Source organism: Dasypus novemcinctus, chromosome 6 (genome assembly GCF_030445035.2).
Source record: "Dasypus novemcinctus isolate mDasNov1 chromosome 6, mDasNov1.1.hap2, whole genome shotgun sequence".
NCBI lineage: Eukaryota > Metazoa > Chordata > Mammalia > Cingulata > Dasypodidae > Dasypus > Dasypus novemcinctus.
In genome coordinates this window covers 5,511,050-5,529,627 of record NC_080678.1, presented here as the reverse complement: position 1 = coordinate 5,529,627, position 18,578 = coordinate 5,511,050, and the positions used below count along the sequence as shown (strand labels likewise).

The 18,578-nt window shown below is 56.6% G+C and overlaps 1 pseudogene; it reads left to right on the top strand.

The window, feature by feature from the left end:
• The first annotated feature begins 258 nt into the window (after positions 1–258).
• On the top strand, positions 259–2,509 carry LOC131278867 (heterogeneous nuclear ribonucleoprotein R pseudogene; annotated as a pseudogene).
• Positions 2,510–18,578: the final 16,069 nt, after the last annotated feature.

Genomic DNA, 18,578 nt, shown 5'->3' with positions numbered 1-18,578 from the left:
GGTCTCCAGGATCAAATCCTGGTGAATCCTAGAGGAGAAAGATGAGAAGAGAAGACAAAAAGAGAATTAGATACAGAAGAAATAGACACACAGAGGATGGACACAGAAAAAACAGCAGGGTGGGGGGAGGGGGAGGGGGAGGGAAAACAAGACCAAGGAAACCTCTGGAAGAACTCAGTCAAGCACAGGGGCGTGGTGGACGTTACTCTCTACCATCGACCCTTTGAGAAAAAGCCTCGGGGTCCCGCTTCCTTGGAGATGAGGCGCCGGCTGCTGAGAGACAGGGTCAACGACCGGGCGACAAGGTTACGTGCGCGGGCCGGGCCTGGGCCAGAGCCAGATGCCCAAGCCGTGGCCAAGGTGCAAGTTTCATTTGTGAGAGCTGTGGCTGCTACAGGGACAGAAGCGGTACTGGAGAAGCTGTTTCCTGACTTTATAAAACTTGAAAGAGTGAAGAAGTTGAAGGAGCGTGCGTCTGCTCATCGTGACGACAGAGGAGCAGTGGTTAGGGCCGTGGAGGAAACGAATGGCAAAGAAACAGGAGGGGACACACTGAAAAGACAGGAAAAGGAGAGCGCGCCCAGCTGGAGATGGGGCTCAGAAGCACCCGCGGAGGCCGGAGGCCGTTACTGTCACCCTCCTCCCCGCGCCCCCCCCCCAATTAGAGGTTGGGGTCGTGGCAGGGGAACACGAGAGTATGACTACCCTCCCGATCGCTATGGCTACAAAGACTGCTGTGACGATGACTGTGGTCACGAGTATCACGGCTATCGTGGAGGCTACCAAGAAGGCTGTGCAGGAAGCGGGCGAGGAGGGAGGGGAGGGCGAGCTGCTCCACCACCAACAGGAGGACCACAGCCAACAGGGGAGCACCACCAGGAGGGCGGGAGCAGCACCCCACGGGGGAGCCCACCGCCAAGGGGCAGGGAGCCCACCCCCTGGGGGAGCAGCACCTCAAGGGGGAGACCACCACCAAGATGGCGCGGAGCACCACCACCAAGATGGCAGGGAGACCACCACCAAGATGGCACGGAGCACCACCACCAAGATGGCGGGGAGCACCACCACCAAGATGGCGCGGAGCACCACCACCAAGATGGCGGGGAGACCACCACCAAGATGGCGCGGAGCACCACCACCAGGAGGGCGGGAGCAGCACCCCACGGGGGAGCCCACCGCCAAGGGGCAGGGAGCCCACCCCCTGAGGGAGCAGCACCTCAAGGGGGAGACCACCACCAAGATGGCGGGGAGCACCACCACCAAGATGGCGGGGAGACTACCACCAAGATGGCGGGGAGCACCACCACCAAGATGGCGCGGAGCACCACCACCAAGATGGCGGGGAGACCACCACCAAGATGGCGCGGAGCACCACCACCAAGATGGCGGGGAGCACCACCACCAAGATGGCGGGGAGACCACCACCAAGATGGCGCGGAGACCACCACCAAGATGGCGCGGAGCACCACCACCAAGATGGCGGGGAGACCACCACCAAGATGGCGCGGAGCACCACCACCAAGATGGCGGGGAGCACCACCACCAAGATGGCGCGGAGCACCACCACCAAGATGGCGCGAAGATGGCGCGGAGCACCACCACCAAGATGGCGGGGAGACCACCACCAAGATGGCGCGGAGCACCACCACCAGGAGGGCGGGAGCAGCACCCCACGGGGGAGCCCACCGCCAAGGGGCAGGGAGCCCACCCCCTGGGGCAGCAGCACCTCAAGGGGGAGACCACCACCAAGATGGCGCGGAGCACCACCACCAAGATGGCGGGGAGACCACCACCAAGATGGCGGGGAGACCACCACCAAGATGGCGCGGAGCACCACCACCAAGATGGCGGGGAGACCACCACCAAGATGGCGCGGAGCACCACCACCAAGATGGCGGGGAGACCACCACCAAGATGGCGCGGAGCACCACCACCAAGATGGCGCGGAGACCACCACCAAGATGGCGCGGAGCACCACCACCAAGATGGCGCGGAGACCACCACCAAGATGGCGCGGAGCACCACCACCAAGATGGCGGGGAGACCACCACCAAGATGGCGGGGAGCACCACCACCAAGATGGCGCGGAGCACCACCAAGATGGCGCAGAGACCACCACCAAGATGGCACGGAGACCACCACCAAGATGGCGGGGAGCACCACCACCAAGGGGGTGGGGGCACCATTTCCAAGTGGAACTGGCTGTTCCCAGAGGGGGCACCTTTGGGATCACCAAGAGGCTCGAGGGGTGGCAGAGGGGGTCCTGAGCAGCAGCAGAGGGGCCGTGGTTCCCATGGCAGCTGGGGCATCGTGGGGGCCACGTAGGAGCGGGAGCGAGGCAGGTGAACACAGCCAATTCCAAGCGCCGTCCACCAACCACCACCAGAACTGGGGCTCCCATCCCGGGGCTCAGCAGCCACTCCAGCAAGGTGGGGCCATTCTGGGAGCTACGGTGACAGTAATGATGACCAGCGATTTGTCAGGATACCACGGGCAAGAGTGGAAATAGACAAGTGAAGGCTTAAAAATAAGATTGGCAAGATCCGATTGGCGCTAGATCGACATTCTTCCAAAAAAATGAACTGTTTTGTCTCTAAGCAGCAATTTGCTGCTGTTTGTATTGAGCCAAAGAATCATTATTGTGTATATGCTCAAGTCTTTTTATTTTTTCTCTTTTCGTAAATGCCCTTGGACATTGCTGGGCTTTCAGAGCTCCCTTTTTACCATTTCAGACTTCACTTTAGCTTCAAAGCAAGCTGGGCCAACTGTTAAATCGTGATTTTGCAGAACCTCTGCTTTTGGACAGTTCATTTTTTTGGATTTGCAATGGAGCACACAGAAGTATGGAGTATGCTGCAAATAAAAGTACACACTCTAGTGCTTTAACTTAGTACTTTAAAGAAATTTAAGTTGCATTATATTGAAAACAATCTGAGTGTATGTTTTGCTTTCCTAGAAGTAGCTTAAGTGGTTTTTTTTTAAGATTTTTTTTTAAATTTCTCTCCCCTCCCCCCCATCCCAGTTGTCTGTTCTCTGTGTCTATTTGCTGTGTGTTCTTCTTTGTCCGCTTCTGTTGTTGTCAGCAGCACGGGAATCTGTGTTTCTTTTTGTTGCGTCATCTTGTTCTGTCAGCTCTCCGTGTGTGCGGCACCATTCCTGGGCAGGCTGCACTTTCTTTCGCGCTGGGCAGCTCTCCTTATGGGTGCACTCCTTGCGCGTGGGGCTCCCCTACGCGGGGGACACCCCTTGCGTGCATCAGCACTGCACGTGGGCCAGCTCCACACGGGGCAAGGAGGCCCGGGTTTGAACCGTGGACCTCCCATGTGGTAGACGGACGCCCTAACCACTGGGCCAAGTTTAAGTGTTTGTAATTGTTAAATCTTTACACCTTATTTGAAATCTGTCCTACAAAATTTGTTTGGCTTAAACGTCAAAGCTGTGGCATTAGTCCTTGATGTGATTGTAGTTCCAATTTCTTGTTCATGTAAGATTTCATTAAAGCTCAAAAATCTATTAAAAAAAAAAGGCAGCCTGAATGTCCGACAAGTGACGGCGCGCTGGGTACTCGGGGGAGCCAGGCAGCGTGGAGGGGGAGGGTCTCCTGCAGAACCCAGCAGAGGCTTTTCAATGTGTGGGTGGAGGCCCCCCGCTGGCCCCTAACCAGGGCTGTCCTGTCCTCACCCCACCTCCGTGCCTCCCTTCACAGCCGGTGCACCTCGGGGACGTGCGCGTCACCTCCTCCGTCTGCGTTTCCAGTGACGACCCCCCTTGCACATCCCCTGAGGTGGGTCCAAATCCCACTCCCAGAAACTTGTCCTCAGGAGATGCTCGAGGTGTGCGCACGCGTGCGATGACGGTGGTGACAACTCGCTCGTAATGAGAGCGCGCGGGGGACAGTTCCAATGTCTGCTCACCTGGCGCAGGTACACGCGCCTTGTGGCCGCCAAAAAGAAGGGATAAGCTGTTAAAAACTGTAGGGCACGCCCACCTCTGTGGATAGAAAGTGCACGACACATCGCTCCGTGGAAAGAGCGCGGTCAAAGCAGGATTGCCCTGTGAGGCTTCTTTGCAAAATGTCCAAGGAGACTCTGGGCGGGCAGGCAACCAAATGGCCTCAGAGGTCACTTCTGGGGTGGAACTGCAGGTGATCGTTCCTGCTTCCTTGGTATTTTTCTGTGTTCCCTATTTTTTCGCGATTATAATTTTAGACTTTTACGACAAAACTCTATTTCCCAAAATGTGTTCTACGGCTGTATTCGAGGAGCCGTCCACGATGCTTCTGGACACTGGAGAGCCCCTCTGGCCCCTAGGCCCCTGGAGAAATCACGGCCCGGGAGCCAGGGCCCCTCCCAGGCCGGGGCAGGGGAAGCTTCCCTCAGACTGTTCTGGAAGACAGGCCATCCTGGTGCGTCCCTCAGAGCCCCCACAGCCTCCTCGGATGGGACGGGACCCCTAAGGGAAAGGTGAGGGGCTCTCCTGGGAGATCCCTCTGCCCGTCGCCCCCTCAGGGGAGCCAGGAAGGCCAAGGGAGGAAGCTCTCGGGTCCAGGAAGGAGCTGCGGGCAGACCCCGCACCCGGCGGCCGTCCCCCAGGGGCGAGCCTGCGGCGCCCCACGGCCTCTCCACGCAGGCCGGGCCGCCCCGGGCATCGGCTCCCCTGCGCATCCGCACACTGCCCTCCGCCGCACCGGGGGCATCGCGAGGCCACCTGCGACCCCTGGAAAGGAGGGGGCGGAGCGCCCACGTGGAGGCGGCCCCCGGCGCCCCCCAAACCCCCCGCGTGGACGTGACCCTGTCAAAGCCCAAAGCCCCCGCATGGACACGGTCTCCCAAAGGCCCCGTGTGGACGCGCCCCCGGCGCCACCCAAAGCCTCCGCATGCACGCGGCCCCCAGCGCCACACAAAGTCCCCACGTGGACGTGGCCCTGGCACAGCCCAAAGCCCCTGCGTGAACATGGTGCCCCCCAAAGCCCCCGTGTGGACGCGGCCCTTGGCACCACCCAAAGCCCCCGCATGGACGTGGCCCCCAGCGCCCCCTGGCATGCCCTCGACAGCCCCGGCCCGCTCCTCCCCTGCTGCTGCGTACCACAGACCCCACCCCACACACCCCGCTGGGCCCTGGACCAGCCGAGGCTCCTGGGCGGTGGCAGCCACCCCTGCTCCCCTGGCCCACTCTCGCCTCCTGGAAGCAGGTCTGGGATCTCAGCCCCCGCTTCCCGCGGCCTCTACCGCACCCCGCAAAGCCCTCGCGGTTCCCTGTACCCGACAGCGTGTGGGACCAACGATGAAGAACCGCGTCCGTCCCCACAGCAGGGAGAGGCCCCTGCCTGGCCTGAGCCACGTCCCCTCTGCCCCCCGAGACCCCCTTGCCCCTGCCCGGGAGCCCCCGCCGAATCTGCCTCCCAGGTGCGGTGCTAAAGAGAAGATGCACAAAACTCAAAGAGGAGCCGAGACGCTGGTGGCCCCTCGCCAGCCAGTTCTTACACTTCAGGGATCAAATCTAAAGAACAGACACTGAAAATTCACAGCGGTTTATGCCTAAAACTGCTCCTTGAACGAATGCGGATGGACCTACCAAGCAGCTGGAAGCCGCTGCGGTATCCCCAACGGGGAGTGGGACTCACGCTGTCGTTAAAACGACGATATGAGGGTATTTGCAGTAGGAGCCGGCGGAGAGCAGGCCTCCCGAGGACAGCGGACTGGTCAGCAGTGGATGCGAGCCATCACACGTTCGTCAAAAGCCACAGGACTGCCCGGCACAGAGAGCAGACCCTGCTGCAGCTAGCTGTAACAACCTGTCAGTACTGGGTCACCCCCTGCAGCAACGCTCCGTAAAAATGGGAATAGCAGGGGAAACTGGGGGAGGCCGCTGGGACTCGCTACTTCCTGTGCGGTGTTTCTGTAAACCTAAAAAAAGCCCTAAAAATAAAATTTATTAGTCAAAAATATGGGGAGGGGGTGGGTGTAGCTCAGTGGTTGAGTGCCAGCGTCCCACACACAAGGTCCTGGGCTCAGTCACCAGCCCCAGTACCTAATATCAGAAAAGCAGGATACAAAATTAGACCTATAATTTACTCACCAAAATTTTTAAATTGCATGTGAAAATGAACTTGTTATTCCAGGAAGGTGAGAGAATAGAGTTTTTCCTCCTGTCGCTGGGTTTCCCAGCTATTTAATAATCTCTATGCACATACATTTAAGATTTGCTGTTGATAAATAAGCGCCTTGGAAGCGCGTGGGCCCTCGACAGTTCCGGCTGGATGAGCCTTCGGCTGCGAGGAGGGCTCGGCCGGACTGGGGGTGTCTGGTTCCCAAAGGTCCACCCCGGAGGCCATGTCCCTGTGTGCAGAGGCTGAGCCAGGACAGCTGTGAGTCTCGTAAGCCAGACACAGCAGAGACCATGCGGGAGTGTGGGGCAGCTCTGGGAGCCCACGCTTCCCCAAGGCCCCCTCACCCCCACACCTGCCAGGCCCCTACAGGCCCTCCTCTGGCCTCCCCAGGAGCCTCTTTGTCCGAACACACCCCCAGGTGGGGCTTTTTTCACTGCGGCCCATGGGTTCTGACTGCCAAAAATCAGCAGCCGTGCCCTCACAGTGTGGAGTCCAGCAACGAAGGGTGTAATGGTCTGCTATTGCTGCGTAACAAATTACCACCAAACAGTGCTCATTTATTAGCTGCCAGTTCTGCAGCTCACAAGCCCAGGCAAAGCATGCCTGGGTCCCCTGCTCAGGGTGTTTCAAGGCTGAAGGTAAGGCATCAGCCAGCGGGGTGGGCTGCACACTCTCGGGAAGAACCCACTTCTCAGGTCCTTCGTGTTGCTGCAGGTTGCCGCCCCCCCCCCCCCCCACCTTGCGACCGTAGGACTGAGGTCTCATTTCCTCGCTGGCTGTCAGCTGGGACCACTCTTAGCCCCTTGTGGTGCCCACACGCTTTGCCATGCGGCCCCCTCCAACTTCAAAACCAGCGCAGAGACCCCTCTCACGTCAGGTTTCTTCTGCTGCGAGCAGCCCCAGCCCATTGAAAGACTCGCCTGATTAGGTCAGGCCCACCTGGAATACTCTCCCCACTTTAAGGTCTACCGATTTGGGGCCTTAATTACATCTGCAAAATCCCTTCCCAGCAGATTTTGTTGATCAAATGGAGAACCTGTGTGAATGTGCACCAGGAGCTGGGAATCTTGGGGGCCAACTTGGAATTCCGCCTCTCCATGACTGCTAGGCCTCTGCTGCGTGCCCGTCTCTCCCCGGGACGAGGCTTCTATGTGGCAGGTTCTGTGGGGCTGTACCCCCCTCCAAGGGGTGCTGCAGGAGTCGCCAGCTTGGTGGGCAAGCCAAGAACCTGCCGCCGGGGGTGCCCCTTCACCTTCGTTTCTGGGAGGAAAAGCTCCCTGTTTTCGTCTGGATGGAGATTAGTTCCGTGGGCTCGTGGGAGTCACTGAGCGAGCTGCGCTGGCGGGTGCCTGCCGCTCCCCACGACGGGGTGACGTGGGGACCTCACTGGCTCGGGCAGGCTGCTTTGGAAGAAATAGACGACATTCCATGCTCGGTGGGCCTGAAGAGGCGCGTGGCGTGGGCCCCAGACCGAGACCCCCGCCGGCGGTGCTCGCCCGCTCCCAGCGGAAACCCGCAGCGCAGCACGCGGCAGCCACTTGACAGCAGAAGGGAACCCCGTGCCACTCAGCGACACGCAAGGCAAGGCCGGGGACAGGCGCCGATGGCCGGGCTGACCCCAGCTCCTCCACGACAGCCGTGCCGCACCCCCAAATTTCCAGGCACCCCTGATTTCCCCAAGGTGCCGTGAGAATACGAGCGAGTGGGTGTAAAGGAGGCACCTGCGGCCGTCGGAAGGCCTGCTCCCCACGGGCATTCAACAAGCAAGCTCCCGGGGAGCCTCGTGGGGCCAGGCCCCGTCCGCCCTGGGGTGGGAGTGGAGAAAGCAGGCCGGAACACCCCCTTCCGGTGGGGTTTACATTCCAGTGACGGGAAGACAGAAAACAATCAAAACGGGTAAGAAAAGTGCAGACAGTATGGGAGGGAGAAGGGGGTCCAACTTCACCTAAGGGGGCGGGGGTGGCTTCCCTAAGAAAGTGACTGTAAGGAGGAGAGGGAGCAGCCATCTAGAACCTGGAGGCTAGCCTTCAGGCAGCAGGGAAAGCAGGTGCAAAGGTCCCGAGGCCCTGAGGCCCTGAGGTTGCAGGAAGACCTAGGAAGTCAGTAGGGGCAGGGAGGCGCACAAAGAGGAGAGAGGAGGCATTGGGAAGGACTACGGGGCGGCAGCTGGGCAGGGCCTGGACGCCCCTGGAGGACTCTGGTTTTTGCTGAGTCTGAGATGGGTAGCCCTCGGGGAGTGACCTGCCCTGCTTTGCGTGGGTTGACATGCTGAGAGCAGACGGGGCAGGGCACAGAGCACCTAATGGCAAATCACTGGCCTTCAAGCAGCCACCGGTGCTTGCATTGCAGCCCAGATGTGGGGCGCAGACGAGGAGAGCAAAGTCCAGAAGAATCAGCTGCAAGGCCAAAGAGTCCAGACGAGAAAGCCCAGGTTCCCCAAAGGTGGCCCGAGCAGGCCTGGGCAGGCGGGCGGAAGGTACCAGAAACCAGAAGGGGCCACACGCTTACGAGGCAGCCACAGGCTGCGAGGCAGAGTCCAGAGGCCGAGGCTGGGGCGCCAGAAGTCCTAGGGAGCAGGCGTGAGCGGGGACATGCCTCGGGGACCCAGAAGGCCAGAGAAGCCGCAAGGGGGCATGGAGGGGCAGGGGGGGCAGTGGCCCAGGGGACCGGGCCAGGCGCCGGCAGGTGCCAGGTGAGTGTCCTGGAGCTGCTGCTCCCGATCCCCGCACACCCAGTGGCTGAAACCGCGCAGCTGACCATCAACTGCTGGCGGGGGCTAACCCTGGCCACAGGCCAAGTGCCGCCAGGCCGGTCCTCCCAGAGCCGCGCAAGAAGCCCTGTCCTTGCCTTTCCAACCCACAGAGGCCGCCTGCGCTCCGTGGCTCGTGCCCCTTCCTTGTCGCAGGTCGAGTGTTTCCGCGACGCCCCCCCTCACCCGCTCCCTCCCCTTCCCCACTTACGAGCGCCCACCGTGTGACCCCTCTACCCTCAGGCACTGGTTAGCAGCCTTCTTTCCACCTGCAGCTGCCGGCGCCCTTCCATGCGCAGCCAGCGTCCCCCAGGGAGGCGGAACCAAGGGGGGTACACGTGACATGTGCTGTGAGATCGGGTCTAGGAACCGGCGCCCGCGAGCCGGGGCAGGGGCAAAGCCTAACTCCACGGGCCGCGGTGGGAGCAGTGGTGCGGGCGCGCGAGGCGCTCCGGGGAGCTGCGCAGCGGGCTGCGGCGGAGGTGGCGCTCTCCCTCCTGACCGCTGGAGGCCTCCGTCCTCCCCGAAGGCCTGCTGCCTGGCTGCGGCGTCTCCAGGCTGACGGCCGTCTCCTCCGCTGACTGTGGGTGGAATCGGCCAGGCCTGCAGTCGCGTGACTCATCATTTAACAGCCTCCCATAAGCCCCTGAGTCAGATAACTGGGTGCCACTGCCGGGCCAGACTGGCCCCTGTTGGACTTGACCACCACTCCCAGGTTCCGGGGAGGAGGGCCGGGACAGCCTCGGGTTCCTTCTGCCAAGCACAGTCCACTCTGATCTGGGTCGGGAGGAAGGAGGAGCCACGTCTGGAGCCACGTCTGCACCCACCTGTGGGTCAGGCCCGGGGGCAGACTGGGGGGTCAGCACGGGGAGAAGCTGGGGCATCAGAAGGGCAGGGGCCAGGGAGGAGCCGAGCCAGCGGCTTGGCGCTCTTTCCTGAGAGGTCAGCACTGGAGCACAGGCCAGGGGTCTGCGCGGGGTCAGCAGGTGGGCCCCGAGCATGTCTGTGAGCAGAGCCAGCGGGGCCGAGCTCCACGGCTGGGCTGGGAACGGGCCGGCCCGTTCGCGCACCCGGGGCGGGCGTGGACGCCGGGGCCCCTGGCCCCGCCCCAGGCAGAGGCTCTCCAGCCGCTAGGTGGTCCGTGCCTCCCTGGACCGTCGCCCCCTCCAAGGACGGGCGCCACACTCCATCACGCGCCGCGAGAGGCCGCCAGTCCCAGCCACCGCCACACCAAGTGTTCCAGATCTCGATGGCACGCAGCCAGAGACGCTGGTGCCACGTCAGCGCGGCCAGCGGGGGACGTCTGCGCCGCGCTGTCCTCACGTCGCTGCAGAGCCCATCTGGAGGCCCGAAGGCAATTACGTGATACCAGAAAATATTGAGCCCAATCTCCTCCCCGGGGATTGAGTTGACTTTAAAGAATCAAGTACATGGCCAGCAGGGAGGGAAACAAAGCTATAAAACTCAGAAGGTTTTATTCTGACCCTTCAAGTCCAAAGAATAATGACCAATAGCTACATGTGGCAATTTTTTTAAAAGACCATTTCTGAAATGTGTCGACTTGGCACAGCACCGCTGAGCAATTGCAGGGCATGTAAAGGCTGGTAAAACGCCCCGGGGACTGGTGGCACCTCAGCAGCACGGCCGGAGCGCCGCTTCTGGGCAGCCGTGGACAGAGGGGACCTGCGAGAGAAATCACCGCAGACAGCAGCGCGTTTGCTGGCTCCAGGCCGCCACAACCACACGGGGCAGGGTGCTGGGTGCCGACGCGCTGGCAGGCTCCCAGCTGCACACAGGGGGACACCGGGAGGCCCCGAAAGCCACACGGCAGCGTGAGGGAGCAGGCTCTCGTCCAACCCGAAAGGACTCCTGAGTGTCTGAGGCCCTCCCCCACCTTTATTTTTTTTTTAATAAATGAAATGGCCTCAAATTCGCTTGGAGGATCATGCTTGAAGAGAGCTGAGGGAAGCGGCTGTGGCTCAACTGATAGAGCATCCACCTACCATATGGAAGGTCCAGGGTTCGATCCCCCAGGCCTCCTTGACCTGTCTGGAGCTGGCCCACACGCAGTGCTGATGTGCACAAGGAGTGCCCTGCAACACAGGGGTGTCCCCCACGTAGGGGCGCCCCACACGCAAGGAGTGTGTCCCGTAAGGAAAGCCGCCCAGTGTGAAAGAAAGTGCAGCCTGCCCAGGAATGGCACCGCACAGACAGAGAGCTGACACACAAGATGATGCAACAAAAAAGAAACACAGATTCCCGGTGCTGCTGGCAAGAATAGAAGTGGACACAGAAGAACACACAGTGAACAGACACAGAGAGCAGACAACAGGGGGCGGGAGAGAGAAATAAATAATAAAATAAATCTTTTTAAAAAAAAAGAAGATAGCTGAGGAAATTCTTAGACTCGTGAGCCGGGAGATCACCTTATCACTTAGCAGAGGCGTCAGTCCCGGCTCAGCCAGTGGCGTCAGGAGCCGCGGTCCCTGTCTGCACAGCAGTTGGACCGGCCAGGCTCATCCAAGTCCTGATGGAAACTGAAGGTGCTTCTGGAATAATTAGCTATGAGGGCAGAACTAGAACCCTGTGCTAACCGAGCATACACGCCCCCTCCTTAGCAGTGCAGATTTCAGTGTGACGTAGGACAGTAAGGAACACAGAAGGCACATTCTACATCCACAGGCTGGAGAGAACAAGCAGCTGGGACACATGGAGAAAGGAAGCTCGGCCCTGGGAGCCGCCGGCCGCTCCGCTCCGCTGTGTGCTGTCCTATGCCGTACGCTGCCCTTTCCAAGGAAGACTGCCCATCCCCTCTGTGAGAGAATGCGGCACCCCGTGAGAAGACAGGGGGCCCCGGGGGATCTGCGCAGACCTTCCACAGAGAGGTGCAAACGGCCGGAGGAGCTAAGACATGCCTCCCCCACCCCAGCGGCCAGGGGCAGGGGCTGGCGCCAAGCCCACCCAAATGACCGGAAGTTTAGGGCTCAGGCCCCTGAGTGCATAAAGGTGGCCAGTATTCAGGGGCCGGCCCTGGACAAACAGCACAGGAATCCCAGTGGACGTGCCCCGAAGCCCCCACACGAGTGCTGCAAGCCCACCGCCGGCTCCCCCGTGCCCCCTGTTTCCACGTGCCCCGGCTTCCACGTGCCCCCGGCTGCCACATGCCCCCGACTTACACGTGTCCCCTGACTTCCACGTGTCCTTTGATTCCACGTGCCCGACTTCCACGTGCCCCTGCTTCCACGTGCCCCTGACTTCCACGTGTCCCCCGACTTCCACGTGCCCCCGACTTCCACGTGCCCCTGCTTCCACGTGTCCCCGGCTTCCACGTTCCCCAGCATCCACGGTACGTCCTGGGGCCTCAGCGGCGCCGGGCACAGTCTGCTGACAAGGGACAGATGGTTCACTGGGCCCAGGAGGGGCTATTCCTGGGGCCCCTTTCCAAGTCACATGCCAGAGGGAAGAAACAGAACTCTCACTGACACTTGGTGTCGCGCCAGCGCCGCTTGGCCGGGATCCTGAGTCCCGCCTTCACTGGGCCTGTGTGCGGCTGGGGGCGGTGCCTGCCGTGCGGAACCCTGCCGTGTGCTTTTTTTTTTTTTTAATTGATTTTGTAAAAATATTACATTAAAAAAACAATATGAGGTCCCATTCAACCCCACCACTTCCCCCCCAGTAATACTCCCTCCCATCATCATGACACATCCATTGCATTTGGTAAGTACATCTCTGGGCACCTCTGCACCTCATGGTCAATGGTTTACATCATGGCCCACACTCTCCCCCATTCCATCCAGTGGGCCCTGGGAGGATTTACAATGTCCAGTGACTGCCCCTGAAGCACCATCCAGGGCAGCTCCATGTCCCAAAGGCGCCTCCACCTCTCATCTCTTCCTGCCTTTCCCCATACCCATCAGCCACCATGGAGTGGAGTGGGAAAAGTGGACATGGTGCCATGTGCTCCTGTCAGCCTCTCTGCTGACCGCGATTCCTCAGGAAGGTCCCGCCAGGCCCTGGCCCGCTAAGGGGAGGGAGCCAGGTCCTCGACATTGGTCCCGAGAGCCCTCCCCTGGGCGGTCAGCGGCGCAGCCGCCTTTCCCACGAGCTAACTCCATCTCCTTCCACCTCTGAGAAAGAAACTGCGCGCTATGAACTCTGCGCCCCTCAGAGCAGAACGACTTTTTTGCTCGTTATCAAATAGACACAGTTTGCCCATACCTGATAAAGGGTATTTTATTTAATGATACACTCAGATTGCCCTAAAGAATACACTTGAACCAAGTTGAAGAGAGTAAAACAAAAGAGTGTTTGAACAGAGCAGCTCCTAAAGTCACCAGGGGTCCCGCCACGAGCGGAGAAGCCCCCGCGGGCCCCGGCGCGCTCAGCGGCTTTGCGGGAGGGAAGTCCGGCGGCTCCTCCTCAGGGAGAACGCCTGGAGCGCCAGCTCGCCTCGGCCAGCCGGGCCGCACAGGCACGGGGCCGCCAGCCCCCCAGGCTCGTTTTCTAGCCTGATTTAGTCCTTCCTGGCCAGCCTAAAGCAGTTCCTATCATTCTATGTCTCAATGTTCAAGTCACACATCGGCAAAGCACAGATGCCTCTGCCCTTACGCCATGTTTAGCGGTGGCCGGAGCGCATGCAGGAAGGGACGTCCTCTTCCTCTCACCAGGGGCCCTTCGCTCACGCCGAGTCTCCCGGTGCCGCTTGGGGCCAGGCTCTGTCACGGCCCCTCTCGACAAACTCATCAGGGCCTAGAGTTGCACACACCTGAGCCCGTCACCTGCCAAGGCGCCTACGAAGGCTAGAACTTCCCAACTTTCAAACCTCACATTGCACCCGTACTTTAACCTAAGTCACAAAGGTTCTTCCGCGAACCAGGAGGGAGGCTCTGACCCGGGCCCTAAAGCCGTGTCCAGGCCCACCCGCAAAGCCTTCTCTTGTGCTTCTCAGCCACGTTGTTGGCCCACTGTGACTGCTGTTTGTTTCACGTTTAGACTCAAACAATTTGTTAATGGGAGACACCACTATCCAGCCACAGCAGAAAAGGCAAAGAAGAAAAGACAGATAGAGTCCAAGCCACGAGAATCCCCGTCAGCGTGGTGGTGGCTGGCCGGCGAGCCTCGACGTGGCCTCCGCCCCGTGGCCTCCGCCCGTGGCCTCCGCCCCGTGGGCAGGGCAGGCCGCTAGGAAGCTTGCAGGCAGCCTTGTACATCTGAGCCTAACTGGGGACGGAAGAGCAGGGTCCTCTGGAGGGAGGCTTGGTGCAACTCTGCAGGCCACATGGTCCAGCTTTGCCCGAGTCAGGCAAGCCCTGGCGCGGCTTAGCGAAGCCCGCCTCCCCCGTTCTGCAGGCCCTGGGGGCGTTCTGGACACCGCTGGGGGGACTCGTGGACCAAGCCGCCTGTAGCCAGCCGGGCCCACAAGCTCCCTCGTGCCTCAGTTTCCTCGTTCCCATGTAGTCTTCGGGCAGCGATCTCTGCAGGCTCGTCCAGCCCTGACACACCGTGCTGGGAGAAGCACCAGCGGAAGGCCTGGCAGCAATTTCACACGTGCTCTGAGGACCCTGTCGGCTCCGGTGCACGCACAAGCCCAAACACAGCACTTGACAGAGACCCGTCGAGCCCCTTTAAGGAGGAGAGTGGATGGCTGGAAAGCAGGTAAGGCTTCTTGAGGTCGGGGGGACGGCATAGAATGGCCTATTAGCCCCGTGCTGCAAGAGCATTTGCCAGGCACCAGTCACGGCTCTCCACAAGTTCCCAGGATTAGCATATCATCTTCCCAACAGTCACTCGGAAGGGTCACTCTCAGATGGGGAAACTGAGGCAAGAGTGGGGTTAGAGAATGCACCCAGGATCACAGAGCTAGTAAATGGCAGCAGTGGGTCTCGAACTCAGGTCCTGGAGGCAGCTCTTGCTCCCACCCAGCATGCTGTGCCCCACAGACCCAGCACTCAATAAATGTGCCCCTGCACTTTAGCTAATGCTGTTAAAAGCCCCTGTCCAGCCCATCATTTGTTTTCAGCTGAAGTCTGTAAACGACGTCATCGCCAAGTGCTACAATGTCCATACTGACCAGAAGCGTCTTTTTCAAATTCCCACGTTTTCATCTAACAAGGTCCAAGCTAACGTGGTTTCACCGTCTTCTCAGATTGTCACCTGAAAGGCAGGCTCTGAGGTGACCCTCAGGAGGCCATCCCAGCTCATGGCATGAGAGTGTGCACACTCACTATTAGGTTGCATCACACGGCGCAGGTGGAGGACAGGTGCTATGTAGTTCCGGTCCCTACTCAGTCTGCTCTGAATTAAACAAAAGGAAGGGCGGGTGGGCCTGACCTAATCAGCTGTGCCCTTCACAAGGACAGGGCCCTCCCAGAAATGAGGGAGATTGGAAACAGGAGACCTGCAGAGGAGACCTCCTGGCAAAGAGCAGGTGCGAGGGCAGCCCTCGCTGGCAGCAGCTGCACGATGTCCTGCAACCACGATGAAATGGATTCGGAGGCCGTGGCTCAGCCCAGGGCTGATCTCAGCCTTAGAGACCCCGAGGCCTGCCCGGCCTGGCCCAGATTTCTAACTACAGAACAGCGGGGAATAAACGGGTGTAGACTGAAGCCACCAAGTGCATGGTAGTTTGTGGGCAGCAGGAAGACTGGCAAATTTAACCTGGAGTAATTAGTTGCTCTTTCTAAGGTCTATGATAAGATATGCAAACCTACTCTTGGCCCATCCATCAATGGGGTCTAGTTGGCATCTCTAGAACACTGCACCCAGCAGCAGCGGAGAACACATTTTCTCGAGCTCTGAGAAATACTCACTGAGTGTGCACTGAGCTCGACCACACTGTGCTTGCAGCACGCCTCAACAAGGGTGGGAGAACAGAAAGCACACAAAAGATGCTCTTAGATCCCAATGAAGTAAACCAGAAACCAAAAACAGAAAGATACCTGGAAAATCCCAAAACAGCCGGAGATAGATTAAACAACACACTTCTAAATAACATAGGGATCAAATAAGAACTCACAAAAGAAATTTTAAAATATTTTGAACTAAATGAAAATGAAAACACAACTTAGCAACATGTGTAGGGTACCACAAAAGCAATGCTTAGAGGGAAATTTATAGCATTGAATATATACATGAGAAAAGAAGGAAGTCCTCACTTCAGTCATCTAAGTTTCTACCTTAAGAAACTAGAGAAGGAATAGTAGCATAAACCAAAGACAAGAAGAAAAGAAATAATAAAAATTAGAGCAGAAGTCAATGAAATTGGTGACAGGAAAACAATAGAGAAAATAAATGAAACTCAGAGCTGGCTCTTTAAAAAGATACTCTAGACAGTTAAACCAAGAGAAAAAGAGAGAAGACACAAATCACTATCAGCAGAAATGAAAGTGGGCTCTTCACTACGGATTTGCTGGACATTAAAAGCATAATAAAGGAAGATTGTGAACAGCTCAGTGCCCACAAATGTAATAATTTAGACGAAATTGAGCAGTTCTTCAAAAGACACAATCTACTAAAACTCACACAAGGAGGAATAGACAACCTGAACAGGTCCACGCCTATTCAATTAATTGAAGCAATAATTAATAACTTTCCAAAACTAAAACACCAGGCCCAGATTCTTTCAATGGTGAAGTCTACAAAACATCTAAGGAAGAAAGGATACCCATCTTCTTCAGGCTGTTCTGGATAACAGAAGCAGAGGGACCACTTCCTGACTCATTTGAAGGCCAGCATTGCCCTCATGCCAGGATCAGATAAAACGTTATAAGAAAAGAGTACGATACCCCAATATCTCCCATGAACAGCGATGCAAAAGTTGTCAATAAAATATTAGCAAATAGAATCCAACCAGGAATTTAAAAACTTTTTAGACCTCGACCAAGTGGGACTGGTGCAAGGTTTGTTAAATACTCAAAAATCACTTAATGAAATCATCACATCAACAGGCTAAAGAAGAAAAATCAGATGATCGTAAATCAGTTGACACCAAACCATCTGACAAAATCCAGCACCCATTCATGATTAAAAAAAAAAAAAAAAACTTGAACAAAGCAGGGCTAGAGGGTAATTTCCTTCACTCGATAAAGCACATCTACACAAAACCCCTCAGCCAGCATCACGCTTACTGGCGGAAGCAGGTACGGGCGGCCCCTCTCACTACCCGTGTTCAACATCGCCCTGGAACTACTAGCTGGTGCGACAGTGCAGAAAGGAAAAGAGAAAGGAAAGCCAACTGATTGGAAAGAAAAAAATGAACCTGTCTCTATTCTCAGATGACATGGTTATCTATATAGAAAATCTAAAAAAAAAAACATTTTTTACAAAAATACTCCTATACTGAATAAGTAAGTATAGCAAGGTAACAGGATACAAGGTCAATATGCAAAAATAATTTTCCTATATACCAGCAGTGAACAATTAGAATTTGAAAATTTAAAAATAATACCGTTCATATAAGTACCACAAAAAAAAATGAAGTTCTTTGGAATAAACAAAGTATGTATAGAATCCATATATGAAAACTATAAAACATGGATGACATACATTAAAGAAAAGCTAAATGAATAGAAAGATATCCTGTGTTCATGGAATTGAAGACTTAATATTGTTAAGAAGTCAATTTATCCAACTTGATCTATAGGTTCAATACAGTTCCATCCAAAATTGCAGCAAGGTATTTTATTGATTTTGACAAACCAATTCTAAAGTTTACACGGAGAGGCAAAGAACCTAGAATGTCCAATACAGAAGAGGAACAAATTTAGAGGACTCGCACAAAGCATTATCAAGAGTTATTACAAAGTCACTGTAATCAAGCAATATAGTATGGGCAAAAGAATAGATGTGTGTATCGGTGAAACAGAATATAGACTCCAAATTTGTACAGACGCATACAAACATAGTCCACTGACTATACTCGGCACAAACGCAATTCAAAGGTAAAAAGATGGTTTTCTCAGCAAATGGTCCTGGAACAATGGTGCATCCATATAAAAAAATAAGAAGAAGAAGAATCTGTACACAGACCTTACAACTTAGGCAAATATATATATTTTTTTAATTTTTTATCTTTATTTTTTTTAATGTTATGTTCAAAAAATATGAGATCCCATATACCCCCCCACCCCCCTCACCCCACTCCTCCCATAACAACAACCTCCTCCAACATCATGGGACATTCATTGCACTAGGTGAATACATCTCTGAGCACTGCTGCACCACATGGTCAATGGTCCACATTATAGTTTACACTCTCCCCAGTCCGCCCAGTGGGCCATGGGAGGACATACAGTGTCCAGTAACTGTCCCTGCAGCACCACCCAGGACAACTCCAAGTCCTGAAAATGCCCCCACATCACATCTCTTCTTTCCACTCCCTACCCTCAGCAGCTACCATGGCCACTTTCTCCATCTCAATGCTACATATACTTCCATTACTAATCACAATAGTTCCATAGCACAATATCAGTAAGTCCACTCTAGTCCATACTCTATTCCTCCATTCTGTGGACCCTGGGATGGTTATGTCCACTCCACCTCTGTATCGAGAGGGGGCTTAGATTCCACTTAGATGATGGATGGAATTCTCCTGCTTGCAGCTGTAGGCACTCTTGGCTCCCTGGTGTGGTGGTTGACCTTCTTCACCTCCCTGTTAGCTGGCTGGGGTAAGTCCAATAAACCAGAGGGTAGGAGTTACAAGTCTGTTGAGGCTCAGGGCCT